Genomic DNA, 10,030 nt, shown 5'->3' on the forward strand with positions numbered 1-10,030 from the left:
GTTCAATTTGAAATTATAACAACTTTAAAATTTGACATATCTCTTAATTAATAATTTATTTAAAATGATATATTTAAAATAATTAATTAATAATTATAAATTTTTATTATGAAAGTTTAATTAATTTTATAACCTATGAGAATTTTATAACTCGTGATTCCCATGGGTTATAAACTAGTGATCTAATGTATGATTCGTATTATAATCTATTGTAACGCCCATAGATTAAGACGAGATAATTAAAATAATAAAACGGCATTTTGATACAATATTGTTTATGATAATAATCTTAGCTTAAGTTATAGTAGATGTGACAAGGATTCCGTACATATAAAGAACTCTGAAATCCAACTTTGTATGAAAAGGTTATGCTTCTTCGAAGTTTCACGATTAAACCGACACTACTATGTGCGTCGTAAAAAATGAATTTTAGATAGGTTGCTTATAAACCTAAGCAATCTAAATGAAAGTCGTAGTTATCATAAAACCAAGAGTGTGCATATAGAGAACGTCCAAATCTGACTTCGTATGAGGAAGTTATGATTTTTCGAAGTTTCAGCACAACAGTACGGACACAAAAATCGAAATTCAAATTGGTTGATTGTTAACCGAAACAATCTAAACGAGAGTTGAAGATCTCGTGAATATGAACTTGTCGATAAAAAGACAGTCGAGAATGGAGTTCTATGAAGGAATTATAAATTTCACACTGACTTTAACATTCTAAACCAATCTTAATATTAATTTTAGTTAAAGTGAGAGTTAGCTAGTGAGACCTTAATGACAGTTTTAGAGATCGTCGAGAGGATTACGAGGATATAAATAACGTCATAAACGGAGCTCGTATGCAAAAGTTATGATCGTCCGAATATATGCGGGAATTTACATGTTGGGATGACGTGACACCACCAGGAGGTGCCACGTGGCGTGGTCGGCATCCCCTTCCTCCGAGAGACAATGTGACATCACATGATGTGGACAAGACACATGGCGCCATAAAAATATGATATGTGGAACCTTCTAGAAAGAGACGTGGACCATTCCGATAGCGACACATGGAAAACAATGCATGGAGGAGCCAACACACTGAAAAGGCGCGGGGCACCCAGTTATAGGTGCGGTGTACACCCCTGTTGAACCCTATAAAATGCTACGAATTTCACCTCATTTTCACACTAAACAACTCCAAACCTCTTTGAATCTCTCTGATGTTTTAACCTCCAAAATTTCTTTTCTTTTTAGAAATATTTAGCTAGGCTTTAGGGTACCAAAGAGCCTGGAAAATAGAAGCTTTCAGGTTGGAGTTATGCCCTCCCAATTTCTCAGTTTTAGCTAAAAAATTATGTAAGTTAAGCTACACTTATTTTATTTTAAGTGTAACTTATATTTATGTTCATAGTCGTTATTATGAACCTATAAATACGATTTATCGATGATTCCAAGTCACTATATTGATTGATCTACTTACGGGAATGATGTCTAGGTTGGATTTAGTGAGGTGTTTAAAGCGAGATTTCCAAAAAAAATACTCTTTATACCAAATAGACTTTACCTCCGATATGATCCTACCTGGTTGTTCCTTACTAGATAGATCTTGATGTATATATTAGGATTAGTGAGGAATATTCTAGACTATCATTAGCCACCAGCAACATTAGAATAAGACCTGGTATTAATGATACTTAGGCCACGTTAAAGGAAAAGCTAAGGTGTTAGGCGAAACTTTGTCCAAATTACTAGCCAATCCACCTTAGTCAAGTGAGTGCATAGTCTCTTTCATGAACATTATTTTAATATAAGTATTAATTAAAGTATTAAATATTTGTCAAAAAGTTTATATGTAACATGTATACTTATTTCCTGGATTATGTGTTAGAAATGTACTTAATGATATACGATATGCGAACCATATATGGTTATATGTGTGTTAAAAGATACATGTCCAATATTACGTGATAGTAATAATAAAAGTATTATTAAGAGAAAGATAAAAGTATATTAATACCTAAATAATCTCCGTTAAATATATATACACTGAATTAGGAGAGTATTGCCTAAACAGAGTTGGTATTGGAAGCCTAGTGGTTTTGCAAATTAATGAAATAATATTTATTATGGATGTGTGTAAGTTAGGAACGGAGAGTAGAATTATGTTCCGCGACACTTTCATGTGTTGATGGTACGAAATACGTAACAAAGTACAAATAGTATTCCTTTTTGGATGACCAAAAATAGTGGTTCCAAATCAGGCAACTATAATGGTATGACTGGTAATCTCCTAGAGTAAGATGACAACACTTGATCATTCTAGAAGGTCTTGTGAATTACATTGCTAGTGTGGGATCATAACCCAAAGACGTAGATGAAATGGGATACCATATTTATCAAATAATCTAATGGCTTAAGTGCCTTCAGGAAGTTCACCAGCCAAGGAAGCCCACTAGTTGTGCAGTCAAACCCTTTCTTTAAAACGGTTTATCTTCCTAATAATTGTGGACTAGGATATGTGAGGATAAATTGGGGTGGTATATATAGGTATGAGGTTTTATAGATTTCCAAGTCGGGGATATCTATATATTGTTTGGTAACAGTTGGTTTTGCAGGATTAAGATATATATATATATATATATATATATATATATATATATATATATATATATATATATATATATATATAGCATTGTGGGATTGAAATCCCTATGTATCTCAATAACAAAGTAGGCCAGCACCTCAAAACGTCGGAGCAGGAGCTGATCAGTTCATGATGAATGATGCACGAGCGATGATGCAAGATTTGCTCGATTGATACGGCCCAAAATTTAAGACTAAAAATTTCGTTTAAATTAATAAAACCATTATCCAAAACAACATCATCAAAACCAGAGTGAATCAAAGTGTATCAATAATATCCTAATATATCAGAGTAATATAAATTGCAGAGTGATGTGGTTTGTGCACTACAATCATCCCGGGCTCTTCCCCTTCGAACCAGAAGTACCTGAAACATAAACAAAATGTAAGAACAAAGCTTAGTGAGTTCCCAAACTTAATTGATCGAGTGAAGAAGGAGATGATCGAGGCAACCAAAGGAAGGATTGTAGCCTTTGTTAGGACTTGACATCCAGTGGCTAGTGATTGCTACCTACTATGATATGGATAAAATACATCAGAATATGAAGGAAGGTATCTTATGCGTTAAGTATTTAACTTGTAAATGAAAGAACCAAGATGATTTTTTTGAGTATTATACAATATAATAAAAACGATTTAATAAAATGGGAGCACAGTGCGATGACATCCTTGCTTAGGAGTGACTTGCGGGATCATAACCTAACATTGTTTCGCTGATGATTTAGGATGTAATCATCCTAGGGGGAGGGGGGTAATTGTAATGCCCGCAACTCCGGGCTAGACATTTAAGATATGATACGTACTAAGTATTATAATTTAAATGCTCGGACAGGGTAATTTTTAGTCATGCGTGTAGCCGACTACATATTATAAGCCCTTTTAGGAAATTTTTCGATAAGCGATAAACCAATATTTTTATAGAAGATTGTTTAGGACAAATAATCTTGATGAAAGTTGTAGTAATCTTAAAATTGAACTCATGCATATAAAGAATGCATAAATCGGAATTTATATGAGCAAGTTATGATTTTTCAAAGTTTCAGTGCAGTAGTATGCACACAGGAAACCAATATTTAGATCGGTCGATTGTTAGGCAAAATAATCTAAACGAGACTTGAAGATCTCGTGAATATTCACCCGTTGATATAAAGACAGTTGAGAACGGAGATCGTATGAAGAAGTCATGAATTTTACATGGTCTTTTGCAGTGTAATCTTCATATACTGTTAAATTCAAGATGGAGCAAGAATTATCTAATGGAGTCTAATTAAAACTTGTAGTACTCGTCAATAGCTACACATAGATATAAAGAACATAAGCGTACGTGCTGCTCCTCCACTTTCTTTCTCACCAAGTACGCTAAGCGTACTTATAAGTACGCCCAGCGTACTCAAGGGTCTCTTATGCCAAAATCAAGATACTTCAAGGGCTATAAATTCATACCTAATTTGGGTGTTACATTTCGCTAGGAAATCTCTGTAAGTTAAGCTCCACTTATTCTATTTTAATTTTAACTTATATTTATATTCATAATTGTTATTATGAACCTATAAATAAGATTTATCAGTGATTTCATGTCATTATACTGATTGATCTACTTAGGGGTGATATCTAGGCTAGATTTAGTGAGATGTTTAAAGTGGAATTTCCAAACAGCATACTTTGTATACCAAACGGACCTTACCTCCGATATGATCTTACATGGTTAATCCTTATCCGCTATAGATCAATAGACATTGGGATTATTGAAGAATCTAGACTATAATTAGTGGCGAGTAATATAAAGCTAAGAATTAGTGATAATTATACCTAGGTCATATCAAATGAAAAGCTAAGTGCTAAGGTGAAGTGTTGCCTAAATTTCACGGCATCCACTTTTAGAAGGTGAGTGCATAATTACTTAATCTTACACATAGATATCAAGTATTTAGATAATTAAATGTTATATGTGCTTATTATCTGTAATTAAGATATTTTGTGTTCGATGAAACTATATGAGATGATTTTATTTAACCATATATGTATTTTCATACTTATAATATATGGGATAGTGAAGGGTAAAGAGAGATGAAAATAGTGATGAGGGTCCATGACTTTTTATATGTGACATCCCCAATTTTCTCGGCCAAAAAAGATCGTTTTATTTATGCTTATTTTAAAATAGAGTTTATTGTAAATGAGGAATTTGTCCCATATAAAGTATTTTTGAATAAATATTTTTCATTGATTATTATAAACTTTGGGATGTTGTGACTGATACAAGTAACATAATCATAAACATAATTATTACATGCCTTACAACAATTCATTACACTAATAGCCTATACTCCTTGAATCTCTCAGTGGGTTGTACCTTTGTACCGATACATGTGATACAAAGAAACTAAGTGGGTCAAGCTTGGGAGTCTGGTGAGCACATAGGAGTTCCAACCCACAATATTATTATTATATTGTTTTAAGTATGTATTACACACCAAACAAATTAATCCTGATTACCCATTTCCGTTATTCTCACTCTACGATCCTAAATGATAATCTCAAGGGACCTATCCTTGAAGATCTTTGTAACAACAAGTAGACCATATTGCCTCGGGGATTCCTTAGCAATATATGTCAGTAAGGAAACCATGAGGGGGATAGAGTACTCGAATGAACACACAATCCATACTCTCGAATAGTAGGATTCTTTAACACCTACAGATTGTGAGTCTATTAGTGTTCCATTGGACTATCTAGAAGAGTCCATAATTGTCATCAATACTCTGCTTGATGACTGCTCTTAGTTGGGCATGGTCTCTCACAATTACCTCTAATATAGTATCTTACCACTATTTTATATTTGGCATGGTCTTTCACCACTATTTTCTCTGGTATGGTCTCTCACCACTATTCTATCTCTAGCATGGCCTCTCACCATTATACTATTTCTTTTTTCTCTCTACCCTTTTTACTCGATACAATATAAGTATAATAAAATACATATATACTTTTGTGAGTAAAATACATTATCTCATTTAGGCAGAACTTCGCATTGGTACCTTAGTTTCTCTTCTAACCTGACCTAGGTTCATATTCACAAGATCTTCAATTCTCATTTATATTGTTTCGACTAACAATCAACCGATTAGAATGTCGATTAATATGTCCGCATTGTTACGCTTAAACTTCAAAAAATCATAACTTCCACTCACGAAGTCAGATTTGCAAGTTCTATATATGCACGCTCTCGGTTAATGACTACTATGGATTTCGCTTAGATCACATAGGCTAAAAAGTAGTTTATCACAAATTCACTTTTTACGATATGCAAAATTGTGCCGGTTTAATCGAAAAACTTTGAATAAGCATAACTTCTTCATACGAAGTCGGATTTCAGTGGTCTTTATATGTACATAATATTTATCACATATACTATAAATTTGGTTAAGATTATGTATCCTAAACAATCTTCTATAAAAAAAGTCATTTTTAATACTTATTATATTTTAATTGACTAGCCTGAATCTATGAGTGTTACATTGTAATACGACTGTACTGTAAATGTAGTTGCCTAGTAGGGTATTGATGATGGCCACATACTATTCTAGACAATTCAGATTAAACATGGGCAAGCTTGCAACCTATAGATGTTTATAAGTGATACACGGGCAGGAATACAACCTGTAGGTGTTAATAGAATGTTTATGGACAGGTCTACGACCTGTAGGCATTGATGAATCGTACGTAGATAGGTCTACGACCTATAGATGTTACTAAATTATACATAGGCAGGTCTCCGACCTGTAGATATTAAGGAACCACATATTGACAGGACTACATCATGTAGGTATGAATGAACTATTCAAGAGGGTACTCTGTTCACCCCATGGTTGTCTTATTAACACATTTTGTTAAGGAGTCCCCGAGGCGGTATTGTTTACTCAGATATCCTTTAGGATAGGTCCTTTGAGATCATTGGTTTAGGATCAGGGATAGATAATAACGGGAATGGGTAATCAGGTTATTTGTTTGATGTTAAAGATATAATTAAAACAAATCAATTATATTATTGTGGGTTGAAAATACTATGTCTAGAGGAACAAATTATCATAGTCAATATATTTGTATACGTGGTAATGGACCTAGGCAATTGAATTTGGAGCAAATTAGCTTTGATCCAAACTTTTTAATAAATTTCAAGATATTATCTAAACTCATTTTGTAACCCCCATTTTAATGAATTTATATTTGACATATTTACAATATTATAGACTACATAAATATTATACATGGCACAAAGTATTACCCCCATTAAACATAACATGAATCACAATACACTTAATACTTAAAATCTAATATAATATGTATTATTAGATGGTAATCAAATTGATTCTCATTCCATGCCGAAAACATACAATACAAGGAAATATATAGATTATGTACAGGGCTGTTGAGTCGTTTATAATAGAACTAATATTGGGCTAAGATATACACGAATACAATATATACTAACATCCCCCAGCAGTTTGATCGGGAGGGAAATGACGGACGTTTAAACTGGAGCGAAAATCTTTGAATAAGTTGGTGGGTAGACCTTTGGTGAAGATATCGGCATACTGGGAGGCGGATGGAACATGAAGAACACGTATGTGGCCGAGAGCTACTTTGTCGCGAACAAAGTGAATGTCGATTTCGATGTGTTTCGTTCGTTGGTGTTGAACTGGGTTGGTTGACATGTAGACCGCACTTACGTTGTCATAATATACAATGGTTGCCTGTGGCTTAGGACAACGAAGTTCAAGAAGAAGGTTCCGGAGCCAGGAGATTTCAGCAACAGTGTTGGCAACACCACGGTATTCGGCCTCAGCGCTAGATCTGGAAATGGTGCCTTGTCTTTTGGAGGACCAAGAAATAAGGTTGTCTCCAAGAAATACACAGTATCTTGATGTGGAGCGTCTGGTTGCAGGGCATCCCCCCAATCCGCGTCAGAGTATGCAGCGAGAGATGAAGTGGGGGAGATGTATAGTTGAAGCCCATGATCAAGAGTACCCTGCATATAGCGAAGAATTCGTTTGAGAGCTTGAAGATGGGGCTCGCGGGGATCATGCATGTATAAGCAAATTTGTTGAACTGCGAAAGCAATGTCAGGTCTGGTGAAAGTGAGATACTGAAGTGCACCTGCTAGACTGCAAAATAAAGTAGGGTCAGCTACTGGTGTGTCGGATGCGTCGAGTTTGTGGAGTGGTTCAGCTGGAGTCCGACATGGATTACAATTTCGCATGTTGGCTCGATCTAAAATCTCATAAGCATACTTCTATTGAGAGAGGAAAAGACCTGTGGAAGATCGGATAGCAGAGATGCCCAAAAATAGTTAAGTGGTCCAAGATTTGTCATGGAAAACTCACTACTAAGTTTGGCAATAATTTGCTGCACGAGAGATGTAGAAGAAGTTGTCAGTATGATGTCCGGAGGTTGGAACATATATACGGTTTCCTGTAAGTGGCCGTGAAGAAATGCATTCTTTACATCAAGCTGATGAATCGGCCAGTGTCTTGAGACAGTAATGTTGAGAACTGTGCGTATGGTGGCCGGTTTGACAACCGGGCTGAATGTCTCATCGCAGTTGATGCCTTGTTGTTGACTGCGACCATTCGCTACAAGTCTTGCTTTGTAGCGAGAGAGAGAGAGAGCCATATGCATTAAATTTGTGGTAAAAAAGCCACATAGACCGGACAATATTAACCCCTTGGGGTCTGGGGACAAGGGTCCAAGTCCTGTTCGAGATAAGGGCATTGTACTCATCAAGCATAGCCTGACGCCAATTAGGGTCCTTAATAGCCTGTAGATGTGACGAGGGGACAGGGGAGAGAGAAGAGGTGTGGAGATTTAACTTTTGGATGGGTTTTACGATACCATCACGGGATTGAGTGTTCATGGAATGTGTACGAGGAGGAGCTATATTGGTGTTATGATCTGAGAATTCAGTAGGAGATGGAGGGTGCTCAGTTTGAGAAGTAGAGGGAGAGAGGGGAGGAGGCTCATAGGGGGGTTTGAGGGGGTAGGGTCGGGTGTAGTGGTGTTTGGGTGAGGTAATAATTGGTGCTGCAGGTTTAGACATGATGATGATAACAGAAGGAGAAGCAAGATTTAGGGTTGAAGAGGAAGACCACGACTTTGGGAAGGAGAGAAGAAGAAAGGAGAAATTTTAGGAGAATATCTCTGATACCATATTATTAGATGGTAATCAAATTGATTCTCATTCCATGCCGAAAACATACAATACAAGGAAATATATAGATTATGTACAGGGCTGTTGGGCCGTTTATAATAGAATTAATATTGGGCTAAGATATACATGAATAAAATATACACTAACAATATGAAGCATATTTACTTAATACTTAGGGTTTGTTTGTTTTAGCTCTTATTGGCTCTGAATCTGGATGATTCAGCCATTAATAGCATTTGGTGTCCTTCCAATTATCTCTTACTGAACCACGTTTTCCCCTTTCTTCCTTCTTTATAAAAGCTGAAAAAAGCAGCGTTGTTTTCTTCTCTTTTAACCAACAAACATCGTGACCCCACATTTATCTCCTACCTTCGCCAATGATTGTGTCTCCCCCTTTCTCCCGCCATCGACTTTCCATGCTTCCTCCATCGGTGACACCTCTGGTAAATCTCCCAACTATTCTGCTATCAATTTGGGACTTTTAATGATTAGAACCTCCATTAGGGGCTCCGATCATAATTGGGAAAAGAGTTATGTTCTTTATTCCAAAATATCAAATTTCCAAGGAAAGTACTAAGCCTAAATTTATATTTGTAATAAATTGTGTTGCCTAAACTAGCCCCTCATATGCTTAAACAATTTTGTTGATGATTTTAAGATGATCATACGATGTTTACTTTCTTGTTGAATCACATATTTCTTCTGGTTAATTTTTACCCTATCAGGTGCACAAAATGGTGAAGTATCAGGGGATTTGATGTCTCCATAGGTTTGAACCAATCTATTGTGAGATATTATTATAAAATTGTTATATCATGATATAAAGATCCATATATAACAAATTTGGATGTTGTATGTTGTCTAATTTGGATGTTTTATGATGTTTTTAATTGTAAAAATTAGTTTAGAAGGTTAAAATGCTCATTTTCTTCATTAAGAGGCAGACATTCATATCTTTAAACAAACACCGATTTATTGTTTCAATACATATTCACAAAGATCATCTTTATCATCCAGGCCTCTACATCATCCATATATGAATCATTCATATGCTACCAAACAGCCCCTTAGAATAACATTTCTTAAATTAGATAAATGTCTACTATAGCAAACATGCATGAGACAAGGTAAACATCGAGATGCATCTTCAACATCAAGAATCTGACATATTAGTTAACTCAAAAACTTTTC

Source organism: Lactuca sativa, chromosome 1 (assembly GCF_002870075.4).
Source record: "Lactuca sativa cultivar Salinas chromosome 1, Lsat_Salinas_v11, whole genome shotgun sequence".
In the NCBI taxonomy this organism is placed as follows: Eukaryota; Viridiplantae; Streptophyta; class Magnoliopsida; order Asterales; family Asteraceae; genus Lactuca; species Lactuca sativa.